Below are 13,524 nucleotides of genomic sequence, written 5' to 3'. Positions count from 1 at the left end.
AGTACATAGGGCCTGGGCCCCACGCCTTTCCTTTTTTTAATTTGGGTACGGGGTTCACCTTAATATCCATACAAGACCCAAATGAGCTGGTAATGGGCGGGGGGGGGGGGGGGGGGTTACCCATGACATTTTTCTCAATGATTTTAATCCATATTGCCAGGACCATACATTAAAACAGCAAGTAGTTTTAAATTACTTTTTTTCCATTAAAAATGTCATTTTGTGCAGGGACTGTTCTAAAAACATTGTAAACACGTGCCACTTCACAGGCCTACTATAGACTCCCCCCAGGCAGGATATTTAAAGGAATATTTAATATTTTTTTCACTTTAAGCGCCATTAAAATCAGTGCTCCCGAAAAAACTTAAATTTTTAAAAAATTTTACAGGGTCCCCAAACCCTTTTTAGGAGAATAACTTGCATATTAGCCTGTAAAATTAGCATGTTCGAGTCCCATAGACTTTAACGGGGTTCTAAAGTTCGCGCAAAATTTTGGTCCGTTCGCAGGTTCTGGTTCTGGGGGGGGGGGAATGTCCGACTCATCCTTAGTCTCTACCAACTTTGCACATCTAGAGAGTGAACTTTTTGCCCATTCTTCTTTGTGAAATAGCTCAAGCTCTGTCAGATTTGATGATGAGCGTCTGTTAACAGCAATTTTCAATGCCACAGATTCTCAATTGGATGTAGGTCTAGGCTTTCACTGGGCCATTCTAACACATGAATATGCTTTGATCTAAACCATTCCATTGTAGCTCTGGCTGTATGTTTAGGGTTCATTGTCCTGTTGGAAGGTGAACCTCTGCACCAGTCTCAAGACTTTTACAGACCCTAATAGATTTTATTCTAAGATTGCCCTGTATTTGGCTCCATTCATCTTCCCATCAACTCTGACTAGCTTCCCTGTCCCTGTTGAATAAAAGCATCCCCACAACATGATGCTGCCAGCACTATGTTTCAAGGTGAGGATGGTGTGTTCAGGGTGATATGCAGTGTTAGTTTTCCGCCACACATAGATTTTTGCTTTTAGGGCAAAAAGTTAAATTTTGGTCTCATCTGAGCAGAGCACCTTCTTCCACATGTTTTCTATATTCCCCACATGGCTTCTGACAAACTACAAACGGGACTTCTTATGGCTTTCTTTCAACAATGGCTTTCTTCTTGGCACTCTTCCATAAAGGCCAGATTTATGGAGTGCATGGCTAATAGTTGTCCTGTGGACAGCTTCTCCCACCTGAGCTTTGGATCTCTGCAGCTCCTCCAGAGTTACCATGGGTCTCTTGGCTGCTTCCCTGATTAATGCTCTTCTTGCCTGGCCTGTCAGTTTAGGTGGACAGTCATGTCTTACTCTTTCTGTTTTCAGATGATGGATTGAACAGTGCTCAGTAAGATTTTCAAAGTTTGAGAAATGTTTTTATAACCTAACCCTGCTTTAAACTTCTCCACAACCTTATCCCTGGCCTGTCTGGTGTGTTTATTGGCCTTTATACTGCTATTTGTTTACTAAGGTTCTCTAACAAACCTCTAAGGGCTTCATAGAACAGCTGTATTCATATTGAGATTAAATTACACACAGTTGGACTCTATTTACTAATTAGGTGAATTCTGAAGGCAATTGGTTCCACTAGATTTTATTTAGGGGCATAAAGGGGGCTGAATACAAATGTATGCCACCTTTTTCAGATATTTTTTTTTATTTTTTTGTATAAACAGTGTATTGAATTTTCACAGGGATACAGAAGGAAAAAAGGGGTAAAATATAGTTTACAAAGTCACAAGCACATGTATAGCTCAGACCGGGAAAACTCAGAAGGTGAGCAAGACAAAGGAAAAAATTAAATCAAATGAACCATTTCTAAACAGCAATAATACATTCCTCTGTGTGGTGGGGGAGGTCATATACATCCCTCATGGGCTCGGGCCAGTCAATCTGAATGGACAGGGGAAAAAGAGGGAGAGGGGAAGGGGGAGAGATAAAAAAAAGAGGGGGTGGGGAAGGATGGTTGGGGTGGGTTGAGAATAAGGACAGGAGCAGGCAAGGGAGAGGGGGATGAGGACATCACCAACTGCCCTCTCCATTGTCTAGAAGTCAAATCAGTAAGAAATGTCACACCATCAGTGTAACACAGGGGTGACCTTCCAAGTCAATGATTAAATAGTCCTCTGGTAAGTCACGTTGCCCCACGGGTAAGCTCTTTGAATAGTTGAGAGCTTTTAAAGGCCATTCATTGTTCCCATGTGGCAGTCAATTTTGAGATTTTGTCTAAAGTGATGTATATCAGCTCTTCCATCTCCGTAACACGGTTGATTCGCTGAAACCATTCTGTCACTGAAGGCAGGGATGTCAACCGCCAGTGATTGGAATCGATTTGAAGTAGCATTTTTTAGAGATTTTAAACAGGTGTAGTAGATATTGTGCTGCAGAGAACTCCAGCGGTAGAGAAGATAACTTTGTGATTACATCATGTACCTTATGCCAAAATGGCTGGAGTGTCGGGCAGCTGGTGGAGGAACGTGCTTGTCTCCTCCCTTCCACAGCGCCATCACCGATCAGAAACTGAGGGGGAAAATTTGTGAATCAGGTCGGGGTTCTAGACCAGGGCGTTTGCAGTTTATAGCTATTTTCCTGCACTGAGACATTCAAGCATCCCTTGTGAATATAGAGATTTCTACGGACCCAGTCATCCTCATCTATCTCTGTTCCCAAAGCGGATTCCAAGTAAGTGTGATCTGAGTGTTGAAATGCAAAGGGGTTTCCGAACAGGGAGGTGTAGATAGTCGATATGACATGACTCTGGGGAGACATGCGGGAGCAAAGTGATTCCAGTGTCGTAGTGGACTTGGTTAAACTCTCTCTATGGGACGGGGCATTGAGGAAGCATTTAAGTTACATATAGGACCAAAGTGGAAAGGCACCCATGTTTGAAATCTCTTCAAGTTCTGTTTGCCACATAAAACGGTCTCTGCGGAAAACTGTTTGGCCGGCATCTCTTCATACGCCCATTCTGCCTTCACGAAGGCCCAGAGGAAAATCAGGCTTGCCCCTAACTAGGATGATGGAGCATAATTTGGCTGAAACTGAATGTATAGCACAGGCTCTATCAAATGTGTGAAGAGTAGCACTAACAAGGGGATGGGTCAAAGCATTTAGAGACACATGGTCCCTGGCCAGCCACGGGACATAGCATAAGTCAGAAATTGAGATCAGGTTTTCAAGGGTCACCCACCCTTTGCATCGGGCATCCAAATTCCAGTCAACGATCCATGCAAGATGAACTGCCTAGTAATAGCGCTGAAGGTCAGGGAGGCCAATACCTCCCCTTGCTTTTGGCAGGACCAACTTCGTCCAGCGAATCTGAGCAGGTTTGTTGCACAAAAGGAATATTCGACAGATAGAGTGTATAGCACAAAGAATGCAGATGGTAAACGGATCGGTATTGTTTGGATTTTATACAGCAAATGTGGGAGGATTGTCATCTTAATGATAGGCAAGCGCCCAAACCAAGAGATGGACCTATCCCATCTCTGGAGATCCTGATTCCTGATATATAGTTTGCAGCTTAGCCAGAAAGTTTCTACTGTATAGCTCCGATAGAGTAGCAGGGAGCTGGATAACTAGGTACGTAATGGCATCAGCTTTCCACTGAAAGGGGAAATGTTGCTGGCATTGCTTTGCCAGATCTAAGGGTAAGGATACATTTAAGGCAGGGATATGTAATTAGCGGACCTCCAGCTGTTTCAAAACTACAAGTCCCATCAAGCCTCTGCCTCTGGGTGTCATGCTTGTAGCTGTCAGAGTCTTGCTATGCCTCATGGGAGTTGTAGTTCTGCAACAGCTGGAGGCCCGCTAATTGCATATCCCGGATTTAAAGCAAAAGATTTAGAGTAATTCATTTTCAGATTTGGCAGGATTTTGAAGCATTCAAGAACTTGCAGTAGGCTGGATAAAGACATTAATGGTGAGGAAAGGAAAAGTAGAACATTGTACGCAAAAGCTGCAATCTTGAATTCACAATCTCACACATGTATGCCCCTAATATCCTTTTTAGCTCAGATGCACTGCAGAAGGGGTTCAAGTGTAAGGATATAAAGCAAAAGGGAAAGAGGGCAACCTTATCTGGTTCTCTTATGGATGGAGAAGGCGTCCGACAAGCGTCCATTGACCTTGACCTTTGCGCTAGGATTAGCATACAGGGACATAATCAAGGGACGCATACATGACCTGAGCCCTAAGAAGGCCAGAACTGCGTCCATATAGTCCCATGCCACTCCGTCAAACGCCTTCTCCATTATCCTTATCCTTATCCATTATCCATTGCCAGAAAGAAGCCAATGGTGTAGGGTCAGAGCTTTAATAGTGTTGTCCCTGGCCTCTCTACCAGGGACAAACCCCACTTGGTCTAAACCAACCCAGGCAGGTATATGAAAGGATATAGATGGGTTGCTAGAATTTTGGCAAAGAGCTTAACATCCACATTAACCACTTAAGCCCCGGACCATTTGGCTGGCCAAAGAGTAGACCACTTTTTGCGATTCGGCACTGCATCACTTTAATAGACAATTGCGTGGCTGTGGCTCCCAAACAAAATTGACATCCTTTTTTTCCCACAAATAGAGTTTTCTTTTGGTGGTAATTGATCACTTCTGCGTTTTTTATTTTTTGCGCTATAAACAAATAAAAGCGCCAATTTTGAAAAAAATGCATTATTTTTAACTTTTTGCTATAATAAATATCCCCCAAAAATATATATTTATATATAAAAACTTTTTTCTCCTCAGTTTAGGCTTATATGTATTCTTATACATATTTTTGGTAAAAAAAAAACGCAATAAGCATATAGTGATTGGTTTGCACTAAATAGGGGATAGATTTATGGCATTTTTATTAATATTTTTTTTTTCTAGTAATGGCAGCGATCAGCGATTTTTATCATGACTACAACATTATGGCTGACACGTCGGACAATTTTGACACATTTTTGGGACCATTGGCATTAATACAGAAATCAGTGCAATTAAAATTGCATTGATTACTGTAAAAATGTCACTGGCAGCGAAGGGGTTAACACTAGGGGGCAGGGGAGGGGTTAATATGTATCCTATTTTGTGTTCTAACTGAAGGGGGGATGGGACTGTGCAGGGAAACTAACAGATCGCTGTCCATACTCTGTATGGACAGAAGATCTGTCAGTTTCCTGCTCAGAGAAACAGAAACTATGTGTTTACACACACAGCTGCCGGTTCTTCGTGTGCCCTGAGCAATCGCGGGAGCCGGCGGCGATCAAGACCGCCGGGCAGTTGCATTGGCTTGGGGAGCGAGTGGGGGAGCATGCGGAGGTGAGCAAGCGCTCCCCTAGTGGCCATTTATGCTATCAATGTAGCATAAAAGCGATTCGTGCAGCCGAGCCATGCTGTCGAAGTACAACTGTGGCGGCTGGTTGGCATGCGGTTAAGAAGCGAGATCAGACGGTAGCTAGCAACATTTGTGGGATCCTTCCCATCTTTGGGGATCACAGGAATATAAGCTTCTAGCAACCGCTCTGATTCACAGGGATTAGTGGAGAGCGATTTGAATGCCTTAAGGAATTTTGGTGCTAATAGGTCAGAGAAGCTCTTATAATATTGAGCCGTGAAGCCATCAGGGCCTAGTGCCTAGGCCCTTACCCAGCTTTGTGGCTTTCAGTGCCTCCAGAAATTCCTCTGATGACAATGGGGCCTCAAGGGCCTGGGAGTCAGTGACCGATAAGGCCAAGGGGCTATATGAGCTCAGAAATTCTCGTATCAGAGAAGTCCACTTGGAAGGCAAGATGAGGTCTGAGTTCCCAGCTTGAAGATTGTATAAGTTGTCATAGAAGTATTGGAACTGGCGAGCATTGTCTTCATTCTTAGAGTGGGTCTGACCTGAGGTGTCTACAATATGATGGATCGTGGAATTAAGTTTACGTTGCTGAGTAGCCCTAGCAAGTAGTTTGCCTGGTTTGTTCCCCTGTTCATACAACAGCCTTTGGTATAAGACATTATGACGGAGTGCCTTTTTAAATAGTTCTTCTACTAACTGTGAGTGCAGTTCCTGTAATTCCTGTGACATGTTAATCCCTATGTTGCGTTTCCAAGGATGGAATCTTGGTGAAGAGTGAAAAGATAAATGCTTGATGTTCCCTTTTCCTCCATTTGAGATGAATAGTTACTGGCCTCTGATGGCACACTTGTGGGCCTCCCAATGTGTCATGGGAGAGACATCAAGGGTATCGTTACGGAGGAAAAAATCCCTAAGCTCCTGTCTCAGGATAGCGGAATCTCCAGGATCCACAAGAAGAGACGCGTCCAACCTCCAGAGCTTGGTGAAGGTGACACTAAATGGAAATACCAAGGTGAGTGTGATGGTGTGGTGATCCAATAGAACCATGCTCTTGATAGAAGCACCATAGTGATAGGACAGGTCAGATAACAAAAGAACATGTTGTCCCTGTCTCGGGGATAGAGGCTTCTCCAAGTGTCATGTAAGGTAAGGGAGACTAACTGCAATTCATTTAGCGGAGGGCAGAAAAGGGAAGCGAGGAGGTCCCCATAGAGGTGTCTAATAGAGGGTCCAAGGGGACATTAAAATCTCCTCCCAATATAAAGAGCCCTACTGGAAAAGTGTGAGATTCGTTATTACCTCTTGTAAAAAGGCAGCCTGTTTTAAATTGGAGCAGTACATGTTAGCTAGTGTATTTGGTTTGTTGTTCCACGTGCCCTTCAGGAACAGAAATACCCCCACTGGGTCAAGTATCTGCTCAGTGTTGTTGAGATAGAAGGTCTTGGAAAGCAGGATTGAGACACCTTTGAATTTGGAATCAGGACAGGGGGCATGGAATGCTGTGGAAAAGCAGTCGTTATGAAAACGAGGGGCTGATCCAGATTTAAAATGCGTTTCTTGGAAGAAAAGGACCTATGCCCTTTGTCAATGTGCTTCTGCAAAGTGTATTCTGTATTAAGTATTATATTATATTATTATAATATATTAAGTAATATATTATATATATTAAGTATTCTGCAAATACTGCTGCATTTTTTTGGGACATTTAGTCCTTTAGCATTGAGTGAATAAACTTTAAGAGAAAGAGGAGCTGAGCGTGATGAGTTGTGTGCCATGGTCAACTCTATAGAATCTGCAATCTAGGTCTGTATATGGACAATCAGATTACTCTATGATTGGAGAGGACAGGTGGGGAGGAGTGGTTGGGGGGAGGGAAAGGTGAGGGAGGAAGAGTAAAATAAAATAAAAAAAGAGGGGGGTATAAGTTCAGGCTGAGGAATTAATCTGGGCCTCTGCTATGAGGAGAGAGGAAAACTAGCTGTGGAAGGTGGTTGGGAAGAGGGAAAGGTAAGGGAGGAAGAGTAAAAAAAGAAAAAGGGGGGAGATATAAGTTTGGGGCCGAGGAATTAACCTGGGTCTCTGCTATGAGAAGAAAGGAAAACTAACTGGAGGTGTGAGCCGACCTGCTGACCCACCTAATTGGAAAGAGGGCCCCGTAGGGGCAGGGGTGCTGGATAAGTTCAAAAGGGAACTTGCCACTCTGAGGTGTTAGAGAGGTCTAACAGTAGGAAACTACATAACATTGATCAACTAAGGCATGCAAAAAATCAAACATAAATTATGAGGAAAGGCTTCAACATTCTGGAATGAGAAGAAGCTACCTCCCGGAAGAGGAGGCTCCAATCTTGATTCCCCCCTTGTGCTGTAATGCAACAAAATGGAGCTTCCTGGAAAGCAGACCAAACTACCTGGGTTGCCTGGGAGCCTGCTCCTTGGAGCAGGTCAGATAATCGAGGTCTAAAGGCCAAAGGGCCTATGGTGTCATAGGAGCACGTCCCCAGTAACCCAGAACAGATTAACACACAGATATACCAAACAGTAGTGCAAACTACAGCACCATAAAGGTTAACCACATGCATCTGAAAAGCTATAAGCTCAGTTTCCCCCTTTGGATGCTGCGATCAAGGAGAAGCAGACAAAGAGGGATGGGCCCTTGGGTCCCGAGTAGCGGCCTCTAGGTCAAGCAACAGGGCTCACTCATTAACAGTCCCAACCCTCCAGATTGGAGAGTGGTGCTCTAAAGCTAGTGATGCCAAAACCTCGGGTCACCTATCATAAGAGGAGGACTGACCTCCGTCCATAAGAGAAGCCCTGGTACTCGACCTAGGACCCCTATGAGGCCCTCCAAGTCTGCAAAGCAAACCTGCTGACCCATTCAGGTGTCACGGAGCTGCTAATTTCCTGAAGAGTCTCTGACCCAAATATAAGGGGCATTGGGTGTGTACCCGAGCATAATACTCATTATAACATAATTTTTAGTCTCATATAATTTCAAAACCACGTTGAGAATACTTATCGGCTGTATGCCATAGGAAAAGCATAGTTTGTGGGGTTGGGGATTGTTCACGAACTTGGTGCAGCGGGATTGCAGCCTAGGAAGAAAAAAAATCATTATATTCATAAAAGGCACCATTCCTTCAGGCTTTAGGGGTTAGAATGGTGTAGCAGTCGGGCACACTGTCAGGAAAGTAAAGGCCACCAGATGACAAAAATGCCGTTCTGTCACAGAAGCCTAAAGATGCCCGGGCACCGTACAAGGAGAAAATGCCAGTACCAGGTACCTATTATAAGCGCCTTTTATTAGCAAATGGTATAACTACACAGTCAGGCACATGAGCAACAGCATTTGTAGGTTTGCGTCCCATCACCCAGGGAGAATAGCACAATAGGGGGGCCTCGGTGATCCGGATCCAGAGTCTCACAATAGCTCTGGATACAAGGTGGAAACAGATGGAAATTACAAAGCTGTCAACAGGTGAACATAAAGCCAAGTGAGAGGTAGGGATGACCCGAACACCCCCCGGTTCGGTTCGCACCAGAACTTTCGAACGGACCCCAAATTCGTACGAACTTTAGAACCCCATTGAAGTCTATGGGACTCGAACGTTCGAAATTAAAAGTGCTAATTTTAACGGCTAATATGCAAGATGCTGTCCTAAAAAAGGGTTTGGGGACCTGGCTCCTGCCCCAGGGGACATGGGTCAATGCCTAAAATGTTTTTAAAAATGGCCGTTTTGGCGGGAGCACTGATTTTAATGACGATTAAAGTGAAAAAAAAGTGAAATATTCCTTTAAATATCGTGCCTGGGGGGTGTCTGTAGTATGCCTGTGAAGTGCCACGTGTTTCCCGTGTTTAGAACAGTCCCTGCACAAAATGACATTTAACGAAAATAACATAATTTAAAACTGCTTGCGGTTTTAATGTTATATCTGGTTCCTGCAATATGGGTGAAAATCATTGAGAAAAATGGCATGGGTAGCCCTCCCTGCCCATTACCAGCCCCTTTGGGTCTTGTACGCATATTAAGGGGAACCCCGTACCCATATTAAAAAAAGGAAATACGTGTGGCCCCCAGGCTCTATATACTCAGAACAGCAGTATACAGGCGGTGCAAACAAGACAGGGAATGTGTAGGTTTGTTGTGTTAAGTTGAATCTGTTTGTAATTTTCAACTGGTACATTTTTAAAGTGTAGCTCCAGTCAATAAAACTATTTTTAAGCTTTTTGGAAAACATAGGGAAGGGTTATCACCCCTGTATAATTTGTTTTGTCGTCCATCTTTTTTCATCTCACTTGCTGTTGTCTCCTTCCGTTTGCAAGTAGAAGATGTTTGTAAGTTGGATGTTTGAAAGTAGGGGCCTGCCCTATATGCTCTGCAGAAATGGCAGAACAAGGTGTTGGTTTTGCCACAACGTTGTAAGCCCTCAAAGTGACTCTTGGTGTGCGCTGGAGCGCCCTGCTGTGAACGATTATATCAAGAATTGTAATTACATGCCATTGTTGAACAGTGGTAGAAAAATTGACCTTTGGTGGTTGTGGTGCTGGTGCCACAACACTATAAGTCCTCACAGTTACTCTGGGTGGGCACAGGAACGAGCCCTCCTGTGAAATATTATATCAAGAATTGTAATTACATGTCCCTGTTAAACAGGGGCAGAAAAATTAGGCCTTAGGCACTGGTGCTGGTGCCACGACACTGCAACCTCTCCCATATACTCTATCTTTAGTGCAGGAATTAGCCCTGCTGCAAAGCATTGCATCAAAAATTTTAATTAAACGCCCCTGTTAAACAGGGGCAGAAAAATTGGGCTTATGGCACTGGTGCTGGTGCCACCATACTGTAACCTCTCCCATATACTCTAGTTGTAGTGCAGGAATTAGCCCTGCTGCAAAGCATTGCATCAAAAATTGTAATTAAACGCCCCTGTTAAACAGGGGCAGAAAAATTGCGCTGATGGCATCACCCAGAACCAGAAATGTTCTTCCAACATATCAGCGGAGGAGGAAGAGGATAGACAATCAACATAACAGGACAGTCACTCAGCATCAGCATAGGCAGTCTTGAAGGGATGTGATATTTTTTTAAAAAAATATTCGGTTACATCAGCTTCAGGTGCTTGGTAGCTGTAGGTGATCCAAGACTGATTCATCTTGATGAAGGTCAGTCGATCAACTTATTCGGTGGACAGGCGCACCTTGTGATCGGTAACAAAGCCACCAGCAGCACTGAAGGTGCGTTCCAAAAGAACGCTGGATGCAGGACAGGCCAGTAGCTCAATTGCATACTGTGCAAGCTCTGGCCAGTGATCCATCCTCAAGACCCAGTAAGCCAGAGGATTTTCGGTGAGAAAGGTGTCCAAGTCTGACCTTGCCCCTAGGTATTCCTGCACCATGTAAATCAGACGCTGGAGATGGTTGCTGGAACCGATCATACCTTGGGGCTGCGGACTAAAAAATTGTCTGAAAGCATCGGTCAGACGGCCACCTTCTCCACCGCTCCTTCTGACCGATGCCTCAGCAACACGTTGTCCAGGACCAGGAGTTTGTAACCTCCCAGTCTCTGGGAACGCGTTGCACAGACCTTTCTGCAAGGCCTCCCACAGATGTCTCATCCTCTGCTCCCTCTGCGACGGCAATATAAGGTCGGCAACCTTACCCTTGTACCGTGGATCAAGGAGAGTGGCCAGCCATTAATGGTCCCTCTCCTTGATCCGAAGAATACGAGGATCCTTCCGCAGGCTTTGCAGGATCAGGGAGGCCATGCAGCGTAGGTTAGCTGAGGCATTCGGTCCGGAGTCCTCTGGGTCACTAAGGGCAACATGATCCACAGCTACCTCCTCCCAGCCACGTACAAGTCCACGTGTTTCTTGGGACTGTAAATCATCCCTACAAGACTGCTGCTGCTGATGCTGAGTGCCAGCCTCCACCTCCATGCTGACACAATCATCCTCCTCCTCCTCTTCCTCCTCCTTATCCTCTTCCTGTGTGATGGGTGGCACAGCAGGAACACTGTCTGGATAAAGGGGGCCTTGAGAGGCAAGGAAGTCCTCCTCTTCCTGCCTCTGTTCTGCCTCAAGTGCCCTGTCCATTATTCCACGCAGCGTATGCTCCAAGAGGTGGACAAGAGGTACAGTGTCACTGATGCATGCACTGTCACTGCTCACCATCCTTGTGGCCTCCTCAAACGGTGACAGGACAGTGCATGCATCCCTGATCATGCCCCACTGGCGTGGTGAGAAAAAACCGAGCTCCCCTGACCCTGTCCTGGTGTCGTAGTCGCACAAATACTCATTGATGGCCCTCTGCTGCACGTGCAGCTGCTGCAGCATGGCCAACGTTGAGTTCCACCTGGTGGGCATGTCACATATAAGGCGGTTCTTGGGCAGGTTCAACTCCTTTTGGAGCTCAGCCAGCCGAGCACAGGCATTAAATGATCGGCAGAAATGCACACAGACTTTCCTGGCCTGCTTCAAGACATCCTGTAAGCCGGGGTACCTGCCCAAGAACCGCTGCACCACCAGGTTAAGGACGTGAGCTACACAGGGCCCATGGGTCAGTTGTCCCTGTTGGAGGGCGGAGAGGAGGTTGGTGCCATTGTCGCAAACCACCATTCCTGGCTTAAGCTGGCATGGCGTCAACCACCTCTCGGCCTGCCCCTGCATAGCTGACAAAACATCCGCCCCAGTGTGGCTTCTGTCCCCCAAAACAACCAGCGCAAGCACGGCATGGCATCGTTTTGCCTGCGTACTTGCGTAGCCCCTGGAACGCCTACGGAGCACCGCTGGTTCTGAGGACAGAGCACTGGAAGAGGCCATGGAAGAAGAAGAAGAGGAGGGGGTGGAGGAGAGAGGTGTGTCACAACCAATAGTAGCATTTTGGAGGCGTGGTGGCGGAACAACCTCCAACACTACTGCACCTTGTCCTGCATCCTTCCCAGCTACCAGAAGAGTGACCCAATGGGCCGTGAAAGACAGGTAACGTCCCTGTCCATGCCTGCTGGACCATGAGTCAGCGGTAATATGCACCTTACTGCTGACCGCCCTGTCCAGCGAGGCAAGGATATTGCCTTCCACATGCCGGTAGAGAGCCGGAATCGCCTTCCATGAGAAAAAGTGGCGTTTGGGGACCTGCCACTGAGGAACCGCACATTGTACAAACACACGGAAGGGGGCCGAGTCAGCAGTTGAAGTGCTAGCAATTTAGCAAAGCTAGCATTCAACCGCTGGGCATGTGGATGGCTGGGAGGGAACTTCTTTCGCCGGTCCAGCAGCTGGGGCAGGGACATTTGCCTGCTATAATCGGACGTGGGTGTACTGCTAGCAGAGTGCCCGGAAGCACTTGGCTGTGACACACCTAATTCTACACCTTCATTCCTCTCAGAGCAGGTTTCAGAGAGGACTGAAGGTCTAGTGGAGTTGGAGATCCCAGCTGATGAGGAACAAGGAGAGGTCCGCTTTGTTCTTTGGTGTGGGTCTTTGAGGTACGCTTGCCAACGAGCTGCATGGCAGGTCAACATATGTCTGGTCAAACATGTGGTGCCCAAGCGGCTGATGTTTTGGCCAAGCGAGATACGCTTGAGACATATGTTGCAAATAGCAGGGGTGCGATCTGATGCACTTTTCTCAAAAAAGGCCCACACCAAAGAACTTTTAGAATAACGCGCAGAGGCAGCGCCCTGCACAGGCGGAGCTCTGCGGTGTGATTCAGTTGGTGTGCTGCCCCTAAGCTGGCCCCCGGAGGGCATCCTGCCTCGTTGGACATGTGCCTCCTCCTCCTCCTCCTCCTCTCTCCTACCAGGCACCCACGTGGAGTGAGTGCCCTCATCATCCCCTCCCTCTTCATCGCTGGAGCAAACCTGGCAGTATGCTGCAGCTGGGGGAACATGACTGCCAGATTGCTGTCCTTCTTGAGCATCCCCTCTCTCTGCATTCACGCTACTGCCTTCCTCTAGCTGAGTATCATCATCAGAGCCTACAAAACACTGGGCATCCTCCTGGAGCATGTACCCAACACTGTGCTTAAAGAGTTCAGGAGACTCCTCAGGAGGACGTGGTGGGTCTAGGGAAGGAGTCACTGATGATGACATTGAGAGGAGGGAAGATGATGTGTTGGCAGCTGCTTTGCTAGTACCCTGAGACTGGGTGAGAGAGGATGAGAAGGATGACGA

Source organism: Lithobates pipiens, unplaced genomic scaffold (genome assembly GCF_037356315.1).
Source record: "Lithobates pipiens isolate NorthernLeopardFrog02 unplaced genomic scaffold, aLitPip1_a1.2 Scaffold_13, whole genome shotgun sequence".
NCBI classification, from domain to species: Eukaryota; Metazoa; Chordata; class Amphibia; order Anura; family Ranidae; genus Lithobates; species Lithobates pipiens.
Note: the sequence above shows the minus strand (reverse complement) of the source record.